Here is a 24,895-nt window from a genome sequence, read left to right on the forward strand (position 1 = left end):
TTGAGAGAGTGTACATAGTACAGCTCACTATACAGTCTTTGGATCAGTGCCAAAGAAACAGGGCATAACAACAACACAGCATCAGTAAGATCAGGAATCTCATTGTGTGTCCTGATAGCATTTTATCACAGCTTGCCTTTCAAGAGGATCACTTAATCTTTGTAGAAATTCTAGATTTTAGACATGCCCTTTGTGTTACACTAAAAGGACTTAAGACAGAGAAGAACTGAAAACCTTACCCTAAGTCACACAGTTGGTTAAGGTAGAATGAGGTTTTCAGCAGAAATTCATCTACCATGCTTATGGAAATGTAAATACATTTATTGTTAGAGGGACATTGGACTTCTATTGGAGTTGCGTGTAAGCCGTATGCTAATTAGAGAACAGAATCTTTGGATGAGTGTTTGAAGGGGTAGTTAGATACAGAGTCACTAACAGTGTTATTGTGAGAGAGAAAATAATACTGAGGATTATTTTACTTGGTGGACTTGTCTCCTTTTCTCAAAAATAAAATATCTCTCAAGTGGCTGTTGGATCATTCAAGATAAAATTAAAGGGGAAATAGTTAGGTGAGTGTAGGTAGATTGATGCTCAAAAGATAGATGATGGATGGATAGATAGACACACAGAGCAGATCACCACCACTACTTAAGATTATAATTTTTTTTATAAAATATCTACTTGTAAATACTTACAGTATTATTGCCTAAAATTATTTGTACAATTTATCAAAAGAAAGGTAAAGCTTTACTAAATATGAATTTGGTCAATTTGAAGATTATATATGAATTGTCTATTTTTACATAATTTCAGAAATAATACAGAAAGAAAAGGAGGTGGGAAAAGTAGTTACCCCAGCATATAGTATCAACCTTTCCTTCAACTTAACCATTCTTGTTGGTCTTTTTGTTTTGCATAACTGTGTGCAGAAGTGTTTTTATTTCTTCCCTTCTGGTTTTTTTCCCTTATAACCACTGAAGTTTATGGCTTTCTGACTTGTTATCTCACTTCTCGACAAGAGCCCGGACTTTTATACAAATAACTAAGCAGGGACACTAAGCCAGTTAGTCAAATCATTCAGACAAACTACTTACAAACCTTAGCCATCCATATTATTGCCTCCCTTTCCCACTTCACTCACAGCATCTGTCCTGTGAATACTGTCTGTCACAATCCAGCTGATGTCACTGTTGTGTGAAACATTCAGTCTTCTCAGGGGAACAATCAATTTAACTGACATGTCCCACTGACTTGAGTGTTCAATGGGAATGACAGATTTGTTTTGCCTCAGACTCTTACAGAATCAGCCTTCCAATTCATTTTATAAAAGCATCTTTACCTCGGTCTCTCTTCTGTTATCTCAGGGTGCCCTCACAGCAGAGAGCCTGCAGTCATCACAGGCGGCCTCCATCAATGGTACAGCTGCTTTAAAACAATTCCAAGCATTTAAAAAGTAATTACCAGAGACTCCAAATGCAAACAAAATGTCTACTGTGACTATGATGAACTACTGTTCAAATTGTACTAACATTTTTCCCTTTCTCTATACCTTAGATGTGACTATGCATTCACACAAGATTTAATTAAACATTCACTGCCTTTATCTTGGCTCACACTGTTGTGGAAGAAAAATATAAATAATGAATGTAGTAGTACCAGAAAGGTTAGAATCCATAAAGAAGACAGTAAAGGTTTGTGATATTGGGAATTTTAAAAAATAGAAATACATTATTTTGTACATCAACTGAAATATGCATAATACTCAATTCATCATAATGAACTTATTCTGAGAAATCAAACTGATGACTTATACAGTTGTCTTTTATTGTTTGTGTGTAATTCATGTTTCTATGAACTGCACCTTCAGTGTTCTTATTTTTGTGGTCCTCTGTTATTAAGCAGGTTCTACTATGTTTTTAGGTTTGCACCTCTGTGACTATGAATACATTTGTAGAAGATAACTTACTTGCTACACAATCTTAACTTCTGGAGCTCATATGCATTTGTGTACAAGGAAGGTTAAATAATGTATTATTATGTACCTGTTAGGTCATGTGAATATTCTTCTTTAGAACATTACAAGCTTCTAGCCTTACTTATGGTACAACACAGGGTAACCTCTAGGCCCACATGGCTAAAAAATAAAAATATGACTAATGCTAGAAGAGATAGGCTATAAGTACCAAAAAACTCAATAGCTAGTGAAAAGTTACTTTTAAAAAGCTGTAGACCAGGTGGTGGTGGTCCATGTTTTTAACACCAGCAGTTGGGAACCAGAGGCAGGTAGATCTTTCAGCTTGAGGTCAGTCTGGTATACAAAGCTAGTTCCAGGACAGCCAGGACTACAAAGGGAAATCCTGTGTGGGAAAAAAAGAAAAAGAAAGAAAGAAAGAAAGAAAGAAAGAGAGAGAGGGAGGGAGGGAGGAAGGAAGGAAGGAAGGAAGGAAGGAAGGAAGAAAGGGAAAGAAGAGAAAAAGGAGTAAAGTACCCCAGTTTAGATCAGTAATTTTTTTTTTTTTTTTTTTTTTTTTTTGGTTTTTTGAGACAGGCTTTCTCTGTGTAGCTTTGTGCCTTTCCTGGAACTCACTTGGTAGCCCAGGCTGGCCTTGAACTCAGGGAGATCCACCTGCCTCTGCCTCCCGAGTGCTGGGATTAAAGGCGTGCACCATCACCACCCGGCTTAGATCAGTAATTTTTGTATTGAGTATTTGAAATGATAATGATTTGAATATATTGGGTCAAATATAATATGTATTAATACTACTTTTACCCATTTATTTGCATTGTTTTCACCATGACAACTACAGTGTGGCCAGGTACCTCAAAAGGTACCTTGGTGTTTTTCACCAAGGTTGACAATCTGATTCCTATAATTTGTCCTCTAATCTCCACAGGTACCCCCAAATATAAAAAAATAATTAATAACAACTTAAAATTGCTATCACAGTTTGCGTTTCTAACATCTTCTAGATAAGAAAGGCTGTACCATGCATTTGTCTTGGAAGTAAGAGAAGTGTTTTTTAATTCTTCAAGAATTTGCATTTTGATAAGGAAAAAAGCTGCCATTCTGGAAGAGACAATATTTATTCCTAACTGCATGTAGAATTTAGGGTTGGAGTTAGGGAGTACTTCAGGCCACAATGGTGCCACTTACTAAAATTTCAGCAGAAAATTACTGTGGTTTCAACTAGAGTGCAAACTGAGTCCTTCACAGCCAATATTGGCATGGTGCAACCAGCAACTGGAGAGATGAAACCCTAAGAAGGCAGAGCACATGTGTATTAACCATGAGGTGTGCAAAGGGGGCAGTTCCTGGGTTATTACTTACAAAAGGAGAAAACAGAGCAATCTGATAAATGATGAACTTAATACTAAGGAAAAATTATATTTCCACTTGTTTCTCAAATCTGTCTTTTAGTATGATATTTCTGGAATTTAACACAAACTAGTATTTTTATATAATATACTTGAAGGGAATTTGCAAGCATTTTAACTGCTGTATTGTCATATTTTGTGTTATGTCCCTCACATTTAGGCTAGTACTATGCTCTTTAAGACTAAATTATTCAGCAGTGAATCCTCTGAACAGCAGCTAATGATCTTGGAGAAAGTGCTTATCACCACACAATGCATTAAAAAGTCATTGTGGAGAAGAACAGCAGCTATTCCTAAAGGGTAGTTTTCTATAATAATATAAAGCTATCCTTCAAAATACCTCATCAAAATAATGAGGAGAAAATTGCCATGCCAAATTGAAATCTGGTTGTGTCTATCATTTCCTTTATTGGGGACCACCTTCCAGTCTGGTGAAACATGGAAGAGCATGCTTGTCATGTAATGTAATGCTTTCCCTGGAAATGATAATCCTTGTTGCTACTTTATCATCCCAGTAACGCCTTTAAGAGGAATTTCATTACAATGATGCCATTCTTTCTGGTGTTTGGAGCTATGATATTTTTTTTAAATATGGAAAGACATTAAATTATTCTGAGATAGTACAGTTCCTAGCAGTAATCCAGGCAGTGAGAAAAACTGATTTGTGTGTTAGGACATCAGTGGTAGGAGCATGGCTGTTGCTACCTGCTTCTGTGAACTGGCATTTTGTAATCAAGGATAGTTCAGTAAATAGTGATTTCAAGTGCTTCATAATTGCTATTGTTGAGACAAAAACACAACTCTCAGAATGGATGAGAGATAGTTTATTTATTTGTATTTATTCTGATAGCCAATTACAAGTGATCATGGCCTAGGAACACAAAATTCCATGTTCTAATGTGGAAGTGGTTTCATGAAGTTTTTATTGTAACTGAATAAACAAAGTCATAAATTAAGACACTTTTCAAATATATTAGTGGAAACATCAGAGAGTCAAGTTACAGTCAAGTGGAGAAATCTTGGCTATAGTCCTCAGATGCTAGTTAATAGCCCTTTGGGAGAAAATACATTTTAAGTTAATACATTGCCAAATGATTTTATGTATTAATCATAGAACGTTAGGTTCAACACAAATAGGGGCACAGGTTGGTTATTTAGGAGAATAAAAATAGCCCAAGATGAATTATAATTAGTCCCTGGATCTGTGATATTCCAGCCACCTCACTGCAGCTCTAGTCAGTCCACCAGCATTTGCAGCAACAGCTTCTTTCCAAGAATTTTCTTTCATATTACCATAGGTAAAACCATTCTAAAATACATTTAAATTTTTTTCTAATTTACATAAATAATAAATTTAAAAGCTAACAAACCAACTGACCTTGCAGGACAGGTTATGGAGTGGGCAATTGGTACAACATTAAGATGCAATTGAGGTGTGTCTTTCTATCACTTCATATATTCACCAGTCCAGTCATCAGAATTTTTAAGTCTATTACTTGGTTATATTATTGCATAGTTTAGCATATTTTGATGAATAATGAGACAACTTAAGAACCTTGTTATGTAAGGAGTTTATATCTAAGTGGGTCCCAGACTTAGCAGATGTCAGCAGCTGTTTACATAGTACTGTTGAGTTATTCTTATAAATCTATTAATGAACATTATGACTGAGAATGAGGATGAAACAAACAGAAAATGTACATTGTGACTTCTGCAGTTTGAGTCAGATTACACGTGCTTCCCAAAATGTAAACTAAGTGTGAGTCCATTATTTAAGCATTTGTTCATTTGAATCCCTTTTCCTATGTGTCTGCGTATCTATCTATACCTTTTGTCTCTGTGTCTGTCACCTATCTGTCTACCAACTTCACTGAGCACAAATAAAAAAATATATCTTTTTAATAATAAAAAATTATTGTCTGATCACAAATATCAAAACATATTTTATCCTGCAATTTACCATATTTCTTGAGAGGTTTTGTGGATCTTCAAAGTATTGGTCCCTCCATACTTTTCCACTGTCCTGTAGTGATTAAGAGCATGCATTGCTCTTATCAGTGGTTCTATAGTCAGCATCTGGTTCTATAAGAGTTTAGTAGTTAAAATGAGAAATTTATATGATATCTCGAGTTTCCATTTTTCTGTCTTGCAAATGGGGATAACTGGTTTCCTAGTAGCTTCCATGAAGTATAATCACAAAGAACAGGGCACCCCATCAATTATCCTAAAAGCATCCTTGTAGGCAGCCAAATAGCTAGACTTTAGTAGTGACATTTTTACTTCAAGTTGGTTTTCTTTTCTCAAAAAAAAATCACTTTTATGCAAAGTCTAATAACTCAGTGTGATAGTAGTTTTCTTCAAGTATGCTGATAGACTATTAGGATAGTTATATTTAAATTTTAGTGAAGGAATTTGATTTTTAAATATGTCAAGAAACTCAATATAAAAAGATGGCAAATACTTCATGAACATCCTTTATGTCTTACACTCCATAATAACTTTTAAACTTATTTTGAATCGTGTCTTTTGAAAATTCGTGTCTGTGTGTGTGTGTGTGTGTGTGTGTGTGTGTGTGTGTGTGAGTGTGTGTGTTTCATGCATCCTGATTCCATTTATCTCCCTGTCCCTTCATATCTGCTGTCCTTGCAGTATTCCTCCTAAAATAAAATAAAAGAAAATTTAAAAGAAAAAAAAAAGCAAACAATAAAAGAGAAAGCAAACAGACAAAATCTCAGTGTGGAAGATGTAGTGTGGCTCAGGATATTACACAATATACACTTTATTCCATATAGCTTCACTTGCAAGTGTTCATTGCAATGAGTCATTTGTTTGCTTGGAGGCCTCTGGCTACTGCTACACCATCGATACTGGGTCCTCACCAGGCCCTTCTCTGTGTCATGGAGATCCTACATCTTTGGCTTTGCAGGTCTGACCCAAGTCTGACCCCTTCACACGCTCCAGCAGTTCATAGATGAGGTGGATGTTGGAATGGGCCAACTCATAGCCCTGGTTCTGGGCCTAGGTCTTAGCTGGGTTGGTCTGCTTGCCAGCTTTCCCTCATTGTCACCACCAGGGAGCTCTCCAGCACTGCCCCAACTATCTCATCCAGTGCAGCAGTCAGCATGGAGCTGGGCCAGCTCTCCTGCCCTCATGCCCTCGGGCCAGCTCACCTGCATGGACACCACCAGGGCCAGCTCTACTCTTTTGCCCAGACCAGTGCATTGCCTGCTCTCCAAGTGCTATAGTTGGTGAGGGGCAAGGCCAGCTCTCCTGTTGTCATGCCCCTGAAGCCAGTGTTTCCATCTGCTGCAGGTGTCAAGGTTTGGTGACATCTTTCCTTCACCCATGACACCACAGGACATTCTAAGGGGAAGAGCAGGGTTAGCCCTGCTGTTCTCATGGCTGGATCACCTGTATCCACCCCCAACAGGTTCAGCTCTAACTTGCTGCCCAGGGGAGGTGAAGGACCAGCTTGCCTGAGTGCTGGGGCTTGTGAGGGGCAGGACCAGCTCTCTCACACTCATGACTTCAGAGCCAGCTCTTCCACCTGCCACAGGTAGCAAGAAGTGGAAAAGGAGGAAGAGAATCTCTCCTTCACCCACTCCACTGTATGGCAGATGAGCTGTGGGGACAGATCTCTCATATACATTCTCATGGCTGGATCATCTCCACCCCAGTCAACAGGGTCAGCTCTACTGTGTTTTTGAAAATTCTCAAAATATGAAAGTAGAATACCAATAATTAAATATATTATGCATTGATCAAACAGAATGTAAAACATACTTTATGGTCACTATGTAAATTATTGATCAAAAGTAAGCAGCATAAGAAAAGCATTACTTTCTATTTCTTTTTTTTTTTTTTTTTTTTTTTTTGGTTTTTCGAGACAGGGTTTCTCTGCGTAGCTTTGCGCCTTTCCTGGAGCTCACTTGGTAGCCCAGGCTGGCCTCGAACTCACAGAGATCCGCCTGGCTCTGCCTCCCGAGTGCTGGGATTAAAGGCGTGCGCCACCACCGCCCGGCCCTGCTTTCTATTTCTTTGAAGAAAAAGATGTTTTTAACTTATATATTTTGTGTTATTTATTATTCTGCATTCCACTCATCTGACTGTGGAGGTTTAGTATGTTTTCCAAACCTGAAATTTATCACTAAATAATAAAGACTAGAAACATATTTGTAGACTGATTAGATTTGAATATTTTCAGTTGTGATTTTTAGGTTTGGATAATGGTTTGTTAGGGAAGAATATGTGATTGACATAGTCACATAAAGATGCCATGTTCAATGTTGTCTTATTTCAGAATTTATCTTGAATCTATATTTTTAAATTTAATAATTAATTAGATTAATTTAGTAAAATACCTTATGGAGGCTCTGTTCTCTGTTTTCACATTGCATTTATAGACAGCAGTTTCTGAAGAGGAAGAACTACTTAAGATTCAGATTCATGCAAATTCCCTGTAGCAATCATCTTTTATTTGCAATATTTCTAGTGTACACATTAGTTACTTTCCTATTCCAGAGACATTTTGACATCTTAGCATTATACATTGCAGAATGTGTGAAATTAGCATAACATTTTTCATATCTTTTGGGGAAAAGTTATCTTTCATCTAAAGATCAGGAATAATGAGCATTTAGTTGAATGACATTCTACCTTGCAGTCCAAAGTGAACCCAATTTGAAGGTCAATTTCTTCCTTTCTTTGTTAATAACAAAGTAATTCATCTAGTTTGTGGTCAGATCACTAATGGAACCTCAATTATAGTCCTTCCAATTGGTTAAAACTGACAACATTTCTTTTTCGAGAATCATCCCCTGCAAAGGACTTGTCAGTGCCTCCCTTATGACCAGGTGCTAATTGAAGCATAGTTTCTTCACTATTACAGTGCAGAATAAAATTATGACTCTAGAACAATGAGATCTACATGTACTGTTTTTATCGATGTTTATCTGTATTTTATCATACATAATAACATGATTGGTAAAAGTGAAGTTGTGTGTCACTTTTTCATATTAAGAAATGCCTACCATCACAGATATTTACAGGTCAAAGAGTCAGTAGATAAATTGGATTAGATATTTTCATTTCTGGCTTGTGAATAAACCATGTAGACTGGATGAGAACATGTGACTAGAGTGAAATCTGTATGAACCACTGAGTGTAGCATCTTGTGAATGTGAACTAGCAAGAGCATTGAGGCCAACAGGAGAGTAATGACTATTTTAAAAAGTGCTAGTAAGAGTTTAAAGAGTAAACTTGTTACAACTGCATGTAAAATGGCTGCATCACATTTCTGCAAAGTGAAGAGTAAGGCAATAAAAAGCAATATGGTAGAAGTAGGGTTTAAGATTTATGTAGCGATGGATTCTGGGGTTAGATGGTAAATGTAAACACTAACAACTGGGGAAAAATGTTAGCTATAAATCACGTTCCTGTGACCACCATCCTCCATCCTTCTGTAAATATGTTTATTCTGAATCTTTATGGGACAAAAGCAACATAGCTTCACTTGTGAGTTTATTTGATGTCTTCAATGCTAGATCATAGCCCAAACCAACTTATTAAAATCTGCACATATTTAGATTCTATGTAGCTCACAGTCCCATAAAAATCAAAGACATGGGATTTAAATCATACAGTTCAAGTGCAAGGATGTCACCTGCCACATATTACTTACATTTTAGGAAACACACACTTTCTCTTAAAAACCTATAGGAATTTTAATTTAACATTACTTCTAAAGTAATTATAATAATATAGATGCAGTTTATGAATGTGATTATTTCCCTTTGGTTTGGTAGCAAATTTTGTTAGATGGATGTCAAACTAGAAAACAACCTAGAAAAACATTTTAAATCTAGATATTTATTTCTATAACTTTAAATCTTGCTAAAAAATATAAGGAAAAAATAAGTACTAGAAGAAGTTTTACATGTAAATTTTTGATCTTTCATAACTTTCCACCAGTTCCAACATTTTATTATATTTGCAGGTTTTTAACTTAAAGTCTTGTTTCCTAATTTTGGTTAAAAAAAAAATTCCTAATATAAAGTAGTAAGTAGCATTCTCTATCACATCCTGTTTCTTCTCTGTTTTCCCCCTTTGTATAGTTGGTGGTCATAAATGATTAAACTCTACAACATATACTTTTTATTTTCTGTATTATCAGTTGGCCTTTTACTTTTCTCAGCTGAGAGCAGAAACATGTACTGCCTGTGAGGGAGAATTACTGTGAGTTGAAGGCAATTGAGAAAGATAGAGGAAAAGCTCTCTGCCCTCCTCAAACAAATCACACAATTTTAAAGTTGCCTTGCCACTCCTGTCTGTGAGGAAGGACAAAAAGAAAAGAGTCACCAAATGCTTTCACCCTTTTCAGCCTGGAGCTGTAACTGGAAGGGTTCACATAACAACCTTGCCGCCTGGCCTTTGTCTACCACGTTCCCACACATACTCTTTCTGCGCAGTTTTCTGCCTCTGGAGACACAGTTTCATCGTACGTGTCTCTGAAAAGATACTATTCTAACGCTGAGAGCTTAAAGCCCCTTCTCTTATAAATTTTTTCCTTGCATTTTTTCATGCAGTATGGATATTAAATCAGCATTTTAAAATGTGTTTATGTCCCTCATCTTTTGTTTCTAGCACTTTAAGTTAGACACCTAGAATTATGAAAGACAATTAATTTTACCTCCCTCATATTTCCATGTTTCATGCTTCTCACATTTGCTAGTTTTTAGGATTTGCAGCATGCCTTGTAACTTCCAAAGCAGCTGCCTAATTAGATTATACTGTGTACTACTTTGGCCATAACTGTATTAGTGTGTATGTATATTTTACCTTATCTGTATTTTTTTTAATCCAGATTTTTGAAGCTTTTGGATATTTTGTTAGAATTTGTGAAGACTCTATTCTTTCAGGGGTCCTGAGATCACTTCTGAATATACACATCAGGTATTTCTCAACTACTTGAAACTCAAGCTTCAGTGGGTTTCAGTACCTTATTCTGACTTCTGCAGGCATCAGTATTCACATGACCAAAATCACATTCAGAGCCATAAATATATATACAGAGAGTTTTTTAAAGAATGATAATAAAATAACTTACAAGGATAAGTTTATGGTTGACACAATGATGTGCCTTTGTTGGTTCTCAAGTTAGTTTTCTTTCATTTAATAGTAATAATTTTAATTTTTGTTTTTTATTTATAGCTTTTTCTTCCACTTTTTTTAATTCTTCCATTTGATATGTCTTTCATTTCCATTGTTTAAGTGAACTTTTGTTCCTTTTTTTTTTTTTGGTTTTTTGAGACAGGGTTTCTCTGTGTAGCTTTGCGCCTTTCCTGGAACTCACTTGGTAGCCCAGGCTGGCCTCGAACTCACAGAGATCCACCTGGCTCTGCCTCCCGAGTGCTGGGATTAAAGGCGTGCGCCACCACCGCCTGGAATACACATTCTAATATAAGAATTTAATTTTGTTAATATTTCCAGTGAAATACTTTACTTTCTGTTGCTGTGATAAATGTCATGGTCAAAACCACCTTCTGGAGGAAAGAGTTTATTTCACTTAAACTTCCAGGTAACACTTAGGGGAATCAGGGCTAGTGCTTGAGGAAGAAATTGAAAAAGGGATCCTTAAAGAATATTGTGCTGGGGATGTCTTTCTGTATGCTGTGAATGTGTTGCTCTGATTGATTGATAAATAAAACACTTAAAGCAGACGCAGGTAGGCCTGCGGCGGGGGCCCGTGAAGGTAGACGGGCCCAGCGGTGGCAGCCGACTGGGATACTCAGACCCGGCGGCAGCCGGCAGAGACATTCAGGCCCAGCGGCAGCCCACAGAGGTAGACGGGCCCAGCGACGGCCTGCTGAGGTAAACGGACCCGGCGGCAGCGGCCGACAGGGACATTCAGGCCCGGCGGCAGCCGGCGGAGACATTCAGGCCCAGCGGCGACCCACAGGGGTAGACAGGCCCGGCGGCAGAGACAAGCAGACGCAGGTAGGCCTGTGGCGGCGGCCTGTGGAGGTAGACGGGCCCAGCAGCAGCCCGCTGAGGTAAACGGGCCCGGCGGCAGCGGCCGACAGGGACATTCAGTCCCGGCGGCAGCGGCCGACAGAGACATTCAGGCCCGGCGGCAGCCGGCAGAGACATTCAGGCCCAGCGGCAGCCCACAGAGGTAGACAGGCCCGGCGGCAGAGACAAGCAGACGCAGGTAGGCCTGCGGTGGGGGCCCGTGGAGGTAGACGGGCCCAGCGGTGGCAGCCGACAGGGATACTCAGACCCGGCGGCAGCCGGCAGAGACATTCAGGCCCAGCGGCAGCCCACAGAGGTAGACGGGCCCAGCGGCGGCCTGCTGAGGTAAACGGACCCGGCGGCAGCGGCCGACAGGGACATTCAGGCCCGGCGGCAGCCGGCAGAGACATTCAGGCCCAGCGGCGACCCACAGGGGTAGACAGGCCCGGCGGCAGAGACAAGCAGACGCAGGTAGGCCTGTGGCGGCGGCCTGTGGAGGTAGACGGGCCCAGCAGCAGCCCGCTGAGGTAAACGGGCCTGGCGGCAGCGGCCGACAGGGACATTCAGTCCCGGCGGCAGCGGCCGACAGAGACATTCAGGCCCGGCGGCAGCCGGCAGAGACATTCAGGCCAGCGGCAGCCCACAGAGGTAGACAGGCCCGGCGGCAGAGACAAGCAGACGCAGGTAGGCCTGCGGTGGGGGCCCGTGGAGGTAGACGGGCCCAGCGGTGGCAGCCGACTGGGATACTCAGACCCGGCGGCAGCCGGCAGAGACATTCAGGCCCAGCGGCAGCCCACAGAGGTAGACGGGCCCAGCGGCGGCCTGCTGAGGTAAACGGACCCGGCGGCAGCGGCCGACAGGGACATTCAGGCCAGCGGCAGCCCACAGAGGTAGACGGGCCCAGCGGCGGCCTGCTGAGGTAAACGGACCCGGCGGCAGCGGCCGACAGGGACATTCAGGCCCGGCGGCAGCCGGCAGAGACATTCAGGCCCAGCGGCGGCCCACAGGGGTAGACAGGCCCGGCAGCAGAGACAAGCAGACGCAGGTAGGCCTGCAGCGGCCCGTGGAGGTAGACGGGCCCAGCAGCAGCCCGCTGAGGTAAACGGGCCCGGCGGCAACGGTCGACAGGGACATTCAGGCCCGGCGGCAGCCGACAGAGACATTCAGTCCCGGCTGCAGCCTGCGGAGACATTCAGGCCCGGTGGCGGCCCCCAGAGGCAGACAGACCCAGTGGCAGCTGACAGGGACATACAGGCCCGGCGGTGGACTGCAGAGGTAAACAGGCCCAGGGACGGAGACAAGCAGATGCAGCTTGGAACAGGGACGCCCCTAACCCCAACATCTGGGGAAGAAGCTATCTCGGTGGGTCAGAACCAGAACGAATCTGAACACTCCGTCTGAGGACAACCCAGTGCCCAGCTGCTGATCCTGTGAAACCCAACAATTTGGAGGTGTTGGTGAGACTACCCTGCTCAGCTGAAACCAATCTGGGAGAGGATTCAGATGCCTACAGTTTAAAGTCTGAGGAAACAAGATCAGCTGAGGAGTTGACAAATGAACAAAACGTGACCTGGGAACACAGAAGAAGGCGCTACCCAGACACCAAACCAGATCACCAGAATCATAAGTATATAATTCACCGATCGAAATCAGCTGCCCCTGAAGAAATAGCCCAATAGCACCAATTTAACCAAGAACCACTACTAAACCAAGACTAAAAATTAGAACAAGAGAGGCACTCTCAGACACAGACACCACCTGCACCTCACAGAGGAAGAGATGAGTAGACGCCAGTGCAAAAATACAGGCAACAACATAAAGACCTATATGGCAACATCAGAACCTAGTGATTCTACACCTGCAAGACCTAAACATACCATGACAGAAGAAACAGAAGAAATCAACCCTAAAAATGACATTAAGAAGATGATAGAGGCCCTTAAAGAAGAAATAAAACATTCCCTCAATGAGGAAATAAAAACTTTCCTTAAAGAGGAATTGAAAAACTACCTTAAAGAGGAAATAAAAACTTTCCTTAAAGAGGAAATAAAAAACTCCCTTAAAGAGGAAATAAAAACTTCCCTTAAAGAGGAAATGAAAAACTCCATTAAAGAGGAAATAAAAAACTCCCTTAAAGAAATGGAAGAAAAAACGAACAAAAAATGGGAAGAAATCAAAGAAAGCCAAGAAAATGCAATTAAACAGATGAAAGAAACATTCCAAGATCTGAAAAATGAATTTGAGACAATAAAGAAAACACATGCTGAGGGAATGCTGGAAATAGAAACCCTGACAAAACGAACAGGAACTACAGAAACAAGCATAACCAACCGATTGCAAGAAATGGAACAGAGAATCTCTGATGCTGAAGACATGATAGAGAAAATAGATTCGTCAGTCAAAGAAAACAATAAAGACAAAAAAGTCCTAACACAAAACGTCCAGGAAATTTGGGACACCATGAAAAGACCAAACCTAAGAATAATAGGGATAGAAGAAGGAGAAGAATACCAACTCAAAGGCACAGAAAATATATTCAACAAAATCATAGAAGAAAACTTTCCTAACCTAAAGAAAGAAATACCTATGAAGATACAAGAAGCATACAGAACACCGAATAGGCTGGATCCAAAAAAAAAGTCCCCTCGCCACATAATAATCAAAACACTAAACACACAGAATAAAGAAAAAATATTAAGAGCTGCAAAGGAAAAGGACCAAGTAACATATAAAGGCAAACCCATCAGAATAACACCAGACTACTCAATAGAGACTATGAAAGCTAGAAGATCATGGACAAACCTCATGCAGACACTAAGAGACCACGGATGCCAACCCAGACTATTATACCCAGCAAAACTCTCAATCACCATAGGCGGAGTAAACAAAATATTCCAGGATAAAACCAGATTTAATCAATACCTGTCCACAAACCCAGCCCTACAGAAAGCACTAGAAGGGAAAATTCAACCCAAAGAAGCTAAACACATCCATGAAAAATCAAGCAATAGATAATCCTACACCAACATACACCACAGAAGGACAACACAACACAACCAAAAAAATAACAGGAATTAACAATCACTGGTCATTAATATCCATCAATATCAATGGTCTCAACTCACCTATAAAAAGACACAGGCTAACAGAATGGATAAGAAAACAGGACCCATCCATATGCTGCATACAAGAAACACACCTTAACTCCAAAGACAGACACTACCTCCGAGTAAAGGGCTGGGAAAAGGTTTTCCAAGCAAATGGACCTAAGAAACAAGCTGGGGTAGCTATCCTAATATCTAATAAAATAGACTTCAAACTAAAATCAATCAAAAGAGACCAGGATGGACATTACATATTCATCACGGGAAAAATCCACCAAGATGAAGTCTCAATTCTAAACATTTATGCTCCAAATACAAAAGCACCCACATTCATAAAAGAAACACTACTAAAGTTTAAAACGCACATCAAACCCCACACATTAGTAGTGGGAGATTTTAACACACCACTCTCGCCAAAAGATAGATCTACCAGACTGAAACTTAACAAAGAAATAAAGGACCTAACAGATGTTATGACTCAAATGGACCTAATAGATATCTACAGAATATTCCATCCTAACACAAAAGAATATACCTTCTTCTCAGCACCCCATGGAACCTTCTCAAAAATTGACCACATGCTTGGACACAAAACAAATCTCAACAGATACAAAAAAATTGGAATAACCTCCTGTATCTTATCAGACCACCATGCCTTAAAGTTAGAACTCAATAACAACAAAAATTATAGAAAACCCACAAACTCATGGAAACTGAACAATGCCCACCTGAAACATCAATGGGTCAAGGAAGAAATAATGACAGAAATTAAAGAGTTCCTAGAATTCAATGAAAATGAAAGTACAACATACCCAAACTTATGGGACACTATGAAAGCAGTGCTAAGAGGAAAATTCATAGCTCTAAATGCACACATAAAGAAGATGGAGCAATCCCATACCAATGAATTAACAGCACAACTGAAAGCTCTAGAACAAAAAGAAACAAACTCACCCAGGAGAAATAGACGCCAGGAAACAATCAAATTGAGGGCTGAAATCAACGAAATAGAAAACAAGAGAACAATACAAAAAATCAATGAAACAAAGAGTTGGTTCTTTGAAAAAATCAACAAGATAGACAAACCACTAGCCAAATTAACCAAAAGGCAAAGAGAGAGCACCCAAATTCACAAAATCAGAAATGAAAAGGGAGACATAACAACAGACAATGAGGAAATCCAGAGAATCATCAGATCATACTTCAAAAACCTGTACTCCACAAAAATGGAAAACCAGGAAGAAATGGACAATTTTCTGGATAAATACCAAATACCAAAATTAAATCAAGACCAGATAAACCATTTAAATAGACCAATAACCCCTAAAGAAATAGAAACAGTCATCAAAAGTCTCCCAACTAAAAAAAGCCCAGGACCAGATGGTTTCAGTGCAGAATTCTACCAGACTTTCAAAGTAGAACTAATACCAATCCTCTTCAAAGTGTTCCACACAATAGAAACAGAAGGAACACTACCAAACTCTTTTTATGAGGCTACAATTACCCTGATACCCAAACCACACAAAGATGCAACAAAGAAAGAGAACTACAGACCAATCTCCCTCATGAACATTGATGCAAAAATACTCAACAAAATATTGGCAAACCGAATCCAAGAATACATCAAAACAATCATCCATCACGACCAAGTAGGATTCATCCCAGGGATGCAAGGATGGTTCAACATACGGAAATCAGTCAATGTAATACACCATATAAACAAACTGAAAGAAAAAAACCACATGATCATCTCCCTAGATGCTGAAAAAGCCTTTGACAAAATCCAACACCCCTTCATGATAAAGGTCTTAGAAAGAATAGGAATACAAGGAACATTTCTAAACATAATAAAAGCAATTTATAGCAAGCCAACAGCAAACATCAAATTAAATGGAGAGAAACTCAAAGCGATACCACTAAATTCAGGAACAAGACAAGGCTGTCCACTCTCCCCATATTTATTCAATATAGTACTAGAAGTTCTAGCTAGAGCAATAAGACAAGAAAAGGAGATCAAAGGGATACAAATTGGCAAGGAAGAAGTCAAACTTTCACTATTTGCAGATGATATGATAGTATACATAAGTGACCCCAAAAACTCTACCAGGGAACTTCTACAGCTGATAAACTCCTTCAGTAAAGTGGCAGGATACAAGATCAACTCAAAAAAATCAGTAGCCCTCCTATACACAAATGATAAAAGGGCTGAGAAAGAAGTCAGAGAAACATCACCCTTTACAATAGCCACAAATAATATAAAATACCTAGGGATAACACTAACTAAACAAGTGAAAGACCTTTTTGATAAGAACTTTAAATCTCTAAAGAAAGAAATTGAAGAAGATATCAGAAAATGGAAGGATCTCCCATGCTCATGGGTAGGTAGGATTAACATAGTAAAAATGGCAATCTTACCAAAAGCAATCTACAGATTCAATGCAATCCCCATCAAAATCCCAACACAATTCTTCACAGACTTGGAAAGAAAAATACTCAACTTTATATGGAAAAACAAAAGACCCAGGATAGCTAAAAGAATCCTATATGATAAAGCAACCCTTGGAGGCATCACCATCCCGGACCTCAAACTCTACTATAGAGCTATAGTAATAAAAACAGCTTGGTACTGGTATAAAAACAGACATACGGACCAATGGAATCGAATTGAAGACCCTGACATTAATCCATGCACATATGAACACCTGATTTTTGACAAAGGAGCCAAAACTATACAATGGAACAAAGAAAGTATCTTCAACAAATGGTGCTGGCATAACTGGATGTCAATATGTAAAAGATTACAAATAGATCCATATCTGTCACCATGCACAAAACTCAAGTCCAAGTGGATCAAAGACCTAAACATAAATCCAGTTACACTAAACTTAATAGAAAAGAAAATAGGAAGCACTCTTGAACGCATTGGCACTGGAGACCATTTCCTAAATAAAACGCCGACAGCACAGACACTGAGCACAACCATTAATAAATGGGACCTCTCAAAACTGAGAAGCTTTTGCAGGGCAAAAGACACAGTCAATAAGACAAAAAGACAGCCAACAGATTGGGAAAAGATCTTCACCAATCCCACATCTGACAGAGGATTGATCTCCACAATATATAAAGAACTCAAGAAACTAGACATCAAAGCACTGAACAGTCCAATTAAAAAATGGGCTAAAGAGCTAAACAGAGAATTCACAAAACAAGAACTACAAATGGCTGAAAGACATTTAAAGAAATGCTCAACATCCTTAATCATCAGAGAAATGCAAATCAAAACGACTCTGAGATACCACCTTACACCTGTTAGAATGGCTAAGATCAAAAACACCAATGACAACCAATGTTGGAGAGGATGTGGAGCAAAGGGAACACTCCTCCACTGTTGGTGGGAATGTAAACTTGTACAACCACTGTGGAAATCAGTATGGCGGTTTCTCCGAAAATTAGGAATCGAACTACCTCAAGACCCAGCCATACCACTCTTGGGCATATACCCAAAGAATGCTGATACATACCATAAAGATACATGCTCATCTATGTTCATAGCAGCACTATTTGTAATAGCCAGAACCTGGAAACAGCCTAGATGCCCATCAACGGAAGAATGGATGAAAAAAATGTGGTACATATACACAATGGAGTACTACTCAGCAGAGAAAAACAATGAAAGCATGAAATTTGCAGGTAAATGGATGGAACTAGAAAAAATCATCCTGAGTGAGGTAACCCAAACCCAGAAAGACAGTTATGGTATGTACTCACTCATTGGTGGATTCTAGATATAAAATGAACAATCAGACCACAACCCATAGAACCATAAAGGCTATATATATATATATAGCATGGAGGTCCCTAGGACGACTGTGGCATATAATAAACTTCAGTTTTACTCAAAAAAAAAAAAAAAAAAAATGGGGAGGGGATGAACCTATTCAAGAAACATTGTATGAAATTCTCAAAAAATTAATAAATGTATTCTTTTTAAAAAAAAAAAAAAAAAAAAAATAAAACACTTATTATCTAGTAGCCAGGCAGGAAGTATAGTATAGGCAGGATAAGCAGAGAGGAGAATTCTGGGAAACAGAACTCTGAGTCAGGAGATACTGCCAGCCGCTGATGCCATGAGAAGCAAAATGTAAAGTACTGGTAAGCCACAAGCCACATGGCAACTTACAGATTAATAGAAATGTTTTGATTTAAGATATAAGAACTAGATAGTAAGAAGCCTGCCATGGCCATGCAGTTTATAAGTAATATAAGTCTCTGTGTGTTTATTTGGGTCTGAGCAGCTGTGGGCCCAGGCAGGACTGAAGAAAACTCCAACTACAATATTGACTACTGTATTGCTCAATTTTCTTTTATATACAGTCCCATTCAACCTGCTTAAGATTTGTGACCTAAGCCCTCCCACATGAATTATCATGTAGGATCTGAGAAAACACTGAAGGAAGATCCCTTACTCAAATAGTAACAACAAAGAACATTTATTATACCAGCATGTATGTGGAATTGTTCATTTGTACAAAATGGTGATGACCCTGATAGTAGAGTGTGGGCTCTTTTTAATCATAGCTAAGGGGAGTTTTAGAGACAGATCATCTCAGATATGATTGGTTAAATAAGCAGCAGTTATATTAGCATATTTTTAAGTGAATATCTTATTGTTTTTGGACACCTTTATACAGCTTAGGCAAGTTTGGGCATGACTTAGAAGGGGCTGCTGGATTTGTTTTGGAGACATTGTGAGGCTGACTCAGGCCTCATCCTTGAATGTAAAGGCATTGTGAATATAGGGCCCTTTGTGGAAGAGACAACTGTTTTGCCTTTCTTAGATAACTGAAAAGAAAAATTAGATGTGAGGGTAGGAGACTTTAACTCCTTTATTCCCCTCTTGAGCTTGGCTCCATCTTGAATCCTTGGAATGGGTCTGGTCCAGGGACTGATATTGGGATTTTAGCATCATTAGCTTAATGGTACCCAATGATGTAAGAGCAAAAAGCTATTAGTAGAAGCAGAAGAGCCAAAGGCCCTGCAATGGTTGACAGAGTTCCTATCTAGAAGGAACCTGGAAATACAAGTGGGGGTCCCATTTTTATAGTGTTTTTTGAAGTACAGTCAGAATATAATCCTAAATCATTTATATAGAAATAATAATTTTTTTAAAACCATGGAATCCCTTTGTTTTTAATATAAAGGCCAAGTGCCTTAGCATATTGTAGAACTATTTCAGTTAATGAATCTAGCAATGGACAAATTTAGGCCTATTTTTCTGGTATGTCAATTGACATTATAGGTAGCCATTTTTTTCCTATGCCAGAGCATTTAGTTTTGACTTAGCATTTCAGTCTAGTAAGGATAAAGGGCAAGGGATGCTACATTCTTTTCGGTAACTACTTCCTGCTGAAATTGGGGTGTTGTTCTCGGGGCAAAGGAAGGCTGAAAGGTTATTCAAAAGCTAGGCAGTGGGGCATTTATCAGAAGAATGTCACTATCTCATCCGGCTGCAGACACAGGAAGCAGTCATATTGGCTGGAATGGCCCATATCAGCTTTCAGCAAGTCTAGGCCTAGCAGTCATTTGGAGCAGGTTATAGTCAGCAGACGATGCTTGGATGTGTCTGTCAACCAAGTGGAAATCTGCTAAGAAAGATATAGACTAGGGACAGAAGTTACAATTTAGGACTTAAAAAAAATCTTATATTTGGATTTTTTTATTTGACCTGTGACAGGTGCATCTAAGCCTTATGATCTGATTTTCTGACACTTACATGAATTTTAGTTTACCAAAAGAGATCAAAGTTTTAGATATATGAGCATTATCATTGTATTGAAATCCATATTATAGAAAAAGCAGTTAACAGATATCTGTAAAACAGCAGGAGTATAGACTCATACTTTGACTCCTAGCAAACGCTATAGATTTGGGTTACAATATATGAACATTTTCTTACTCTCAAACATCCTAGACCTTTATATTTTAAAAGTTTTTTAGAACTTTAGAACTTGTATAGACTTCAACACTTTTTTATCTAATTATTTATCAGAGATGTAAGTAGTTATTAATGAGAATGGCCATTATAAAGCATGTTTATCTTAGTTGAAAGTTGCATCTGAAACCTACTTATTCTTTCTCTATAGGAAACCTAGTAGCTTCAGTGTAGAAGCAAGTCTTATTCAATAAGAAACACAGAACTAATGCAAAGATGAAAGCCCAAGAAGTCAGAGCTAAGAGCCTTACCCTTCACTCTGCAGCTATCCTCTTCAGCCAAGAAAACTACTTCCTATGTATTTGTCTTTATAAAGACTTTCTGTTCTGCCTTCTCATTGGTTGCAAACCCAACCACATGACTACCTCATCACTACCTGTCTGTACAGACCTACAGGTCTTCTATGGTTGGTACTGAGATTAAAGGCGTATGTCTCCATGCTGGCTGTATCCTTAAACACACAGAGATCCCCATAGCTCTGCTTCCCAAGAGCTGGGATAGAAGGCGGGCACCACCACCGGCCAGCTTCTGCAATGGCTTGCTATTAGCTCTGACCCTCAGGAAACTTTATTTATTAACATACAAATAAAATCACATTTCAGTACAAATAAAATATCACCATATTCCCGGGCAGGATGCAATAGAAAAGGGTCATATAGGTCCTTCACTTGCTTGGTTAATGTTACACCAAGGTATTTTATGTCATATGTGGCTATTGTAAAGGGTGATGTACCTCTGATTTCCTTCTCAGCCTCTTTGTCAATTGTATATAGGAGGGATACTGATTTTTTTGAGTTGACCTTGTATCCTGCTAGGTTGCTGAAGGTGTTTATAAGCTGTATCAGTTCCTTGGTTGAATCTTTGGGGTCACTCAAGTATATTATCATGTCATCTACAAATAGGGAAAGCTTGACTTCTTCCTTTCCAATTTGTATCCCCTTAATCTCCTTATGTTGTCTTATTGCTCTGGCTAGAACTTGAAGTACTATATTGAATATGTATGGCGAGGGCAGACAGCTCCATTTAATTTGATGTTGGCTGTTGGCTTACTGTAAATTTCCTTTGACAAGGTTTGTGTAGTCCACTGGAGATGGTGGAAGGTAGGAAAGAGAGGCCTCTGCAAAACTAGAAAATCTAAAAGAAATGGATAATTTTCTGGATAGGTACCACATACTAAGTTAAATCAAAACCCGATAAAGTATTTAAATAGTCCAATAACCCCTACGGAAATAGAATCAGTCATTAAACGTCTCCCAACCAAAAAAAGCCCAGGACCAGATGGTTTCAGCACAGAATTCTACCGGATCTTCAAAGAAAAGTTAATACCAATACTCTCTAAATTGTTCCACACAACAGAAACAGAAGAAACATTACCAAACTCCTTCAAGGAGGCTACAATTATCCTGATTCCTAAACCAAACAAGGATACAACAAAGAAAGAGAACTACAGACCAATCTCCCTCATGAACATTGATGCAAAAATACTCAAAAAAAAAAAAAAAATACTGGCAAACAGACTCCTAGAACACATCAGAACAATTATCTACCATGATCAAGTAGGCTTCATCCCAGGGATGCAAGGGTGGTTCAACATACGAAAGTCCATCAATGTAATACACCATATAAACAAACTCAAGGGAAAAAAACCCCACATGATCATTTCACTAGATGCAGAAAAAGCATTTGACAAAATCCAACACCCCTCATGATAAAGGTCTTGGAGCGATCAGGAATACAGGGAACATACCTAAACATAATAAAGGCAATTTACAGCAGGCCAACAGCCAACATCAAATTAAATGGAGAGAAACTCAAAGCAATTCCACTAAAATCAGGAATGAGGCAAGGCTGTCCGCTCTCCCCATACTTATTCAATATAGTACTTGAAGTTCTAGCCAGAGCATTAAGACAACATAAGGAGATTAAGGGGATACAAATTGGAAAGGAAGAAGTCAAGCTTTCCCTATTTGCAGATGACATGACATGAGTGACCCCAAAGAATCAACCAAGGAACTGATACAGCTTATAAACACCTTCAGCAACCTAGCAGGATACAAGGTCAACTCAAAAAAATCAGTAGCCCTCCTATATACAATTGACAAAGAGGCTGAGAAGGAAATCAGAGGTATATCACCCTTTACAATAGCCACAAATAACATAAAATACCTTGGCATAACACTAACCAAGCAAGTGAAGGACCTATATGACCTTTTCTATTTTAATAAAAAGAAAAAAGGAAAAAGGTTATAACTAATATAAGAAAAACTAAATACAAAAAATACAATAAGTATATACCATATATACAAGTAATAAATACCTAAACAATGTCTAGTCCATTTATATTTGACAAATTCAGAGAAAATAATTCCATTATCTATCCTATTTTGTTAAGTCCAAAATGTACCTAATTCACTTTTTATCCTAACTAATCTTCAGCTTTAACTAACTAATCTTCAAATCCCTCAGACTGAAGAAGGAAATAATATTATCTAATAAAAAATAAAAACAGGAAGTGCATGCAAGCAGCCTCAAAAAAAATTTGAGTTGATAAAAACAGCCAGCTGCCTGGACAGTCACCTGAGGTTTCTATGCAGTGTTGGGGCATCATCTTCAGCCTATAGGCTTAGCATATCTGACAGACTCATTTGTGAAGTAGGATGTACACAAGGTCAATAGTTCGACCTCACATTGGGTGAAAGCAGTCCTTGTACCAGAAACACCTATATTCTACTAGTGTCCTGTCATGATTCAGGATTTTAAATTCGGGAAATTGTTGATGTTTTTTCAATTCAGCTGTCCATTCTTCTTGGCTGTGTATATATGGCTTCATCTCAGCATCCCGTTCTTCTTCACATCCCTCTATTAAATGCCAGTCTACTATTGAGAGACATGAGCTTTCAGTTGCTGTTCCATTGCACAACAGAAGCCATTGGCCCACTGCCTGTTCAGCTGCCTTCAAAGAAAAGGGCACTGTACCTTTTCCGGATTGCAAAGGCCACTTCAGGGATGGTTCCATATTGTCCTGGCCTCAGAAGATGCCTTTTGATAAAGCCATAACCATACTTGTTTTGGCAAGAATCGGTAGTCCTTTGTTTCGTGAACTGTCTGTCCTGTTTGTCAGCAGTTGATTCGAGGATACTTTGTTGTCCAGTAGCTAACTTTTGCCACAATGAAAGTTAACTCCATATGCAGTATCTTCAATGCCCATATTTTCTCTGAAGTAGATTGGTACTGCCAAGAGAAAAATTTCCAAGTTATTAAAACATTTTAAATGCCATATTCTGTAGATCTCTGAAGGGTTTGAAGATGACCTGTCTATCTAAAACATATCTGCTCAATTTTAAAAACATACTAATATTACTACAAGTTCTATTATAATGTCTAACTACTAACTTTCATTTCTTTATATCCTAATAGTTGGTAATAATAACATTCAAGGATCAGAAAATTGCACTACATTGTTAAATGAACAGTATAAGTACAATTAGAAATATACATATAGTATTTTCTAACAATATCAATTTCAATATATATAATTTGTACAATCTAATCCAATGTAAAGTATTTAAAACCAGTAATTGTCTTTTTCTTTCTATTCTTTTTTTTAAACAAGAACCTTAAATCTAACCTCCTTTGCTTAGCCCTTTTCCTAACCCTTGACAACAAGTTGTAACCAACCCCCCTAAACAATGAAAATTATCCCAGACACAAAACCCATTAAAAGACAAAAAAAAAAAAAAAAAAAAAAAACACCCTCCCCTCACCATCTCTTTGGGAATGTGGGTGTAGTATTCTTAAAATTGCTTCCTGCTGGGTATGGGTGAAGGTATCTTTATCCTGGAAAGAAAAATGTTAGGTTAATTGTCAAATTCTAGGAAAGGTAACTATATCCTTCGTTATTCAGTCTGTGTATAATGCCAAAGTTCAGGATTTATCTCAAGTACTTATTCAAGTAGTCTTTGAGACTACTAGCTAGCCCTCTCAAAATTGCTCTGAGCACTTTGTAGTCTAAAGCTGATCTGTAGATGATGTTTGTCAGCTTAGTGATATTATTATTGTCTACATGGAATTGTTATTGTTGTGGGACCCCATCTTCTTTCTGGAGACTTCAGTTGATGTTAGGCCTGGCCATGATTTCCTGTAGAAAACTGATAAGAGACTCAAACACAAAGACATATATGCAGCTAATTGAAGTCTTTTTTCTAGAATTAGTTAGTACTCTATATGATCATTCATATCTTAACAAATTTAATATATATATATCAATCTTGTAAATTTTGATATAAAATTCATACTTTAAGAAAAGTTTAAAGAATCAGAATAGAATCAAAGAGTTGAGATTAGTAATAGAATAGTCCCTTAATTAATTTGGTTTTTCTCCTGTCCCATAGCAGAAGATGGCTCTTTTCTTTTG

The sequence above is a fragment of the Peromyscus leucopus genome, chromosome 4 (assembly GCF_004664715.2).
Source record: "Peromyscus leucopus breed LL Stock chromosome 4, UCI_PerLeu_2.1, whole genome shotgun sequence".
NCBI lineage: Eukaryota > Metazoa > Chordata > Mammalia > Rodentia > Cricetidae > Peromyscus > Peromyscus leucopus.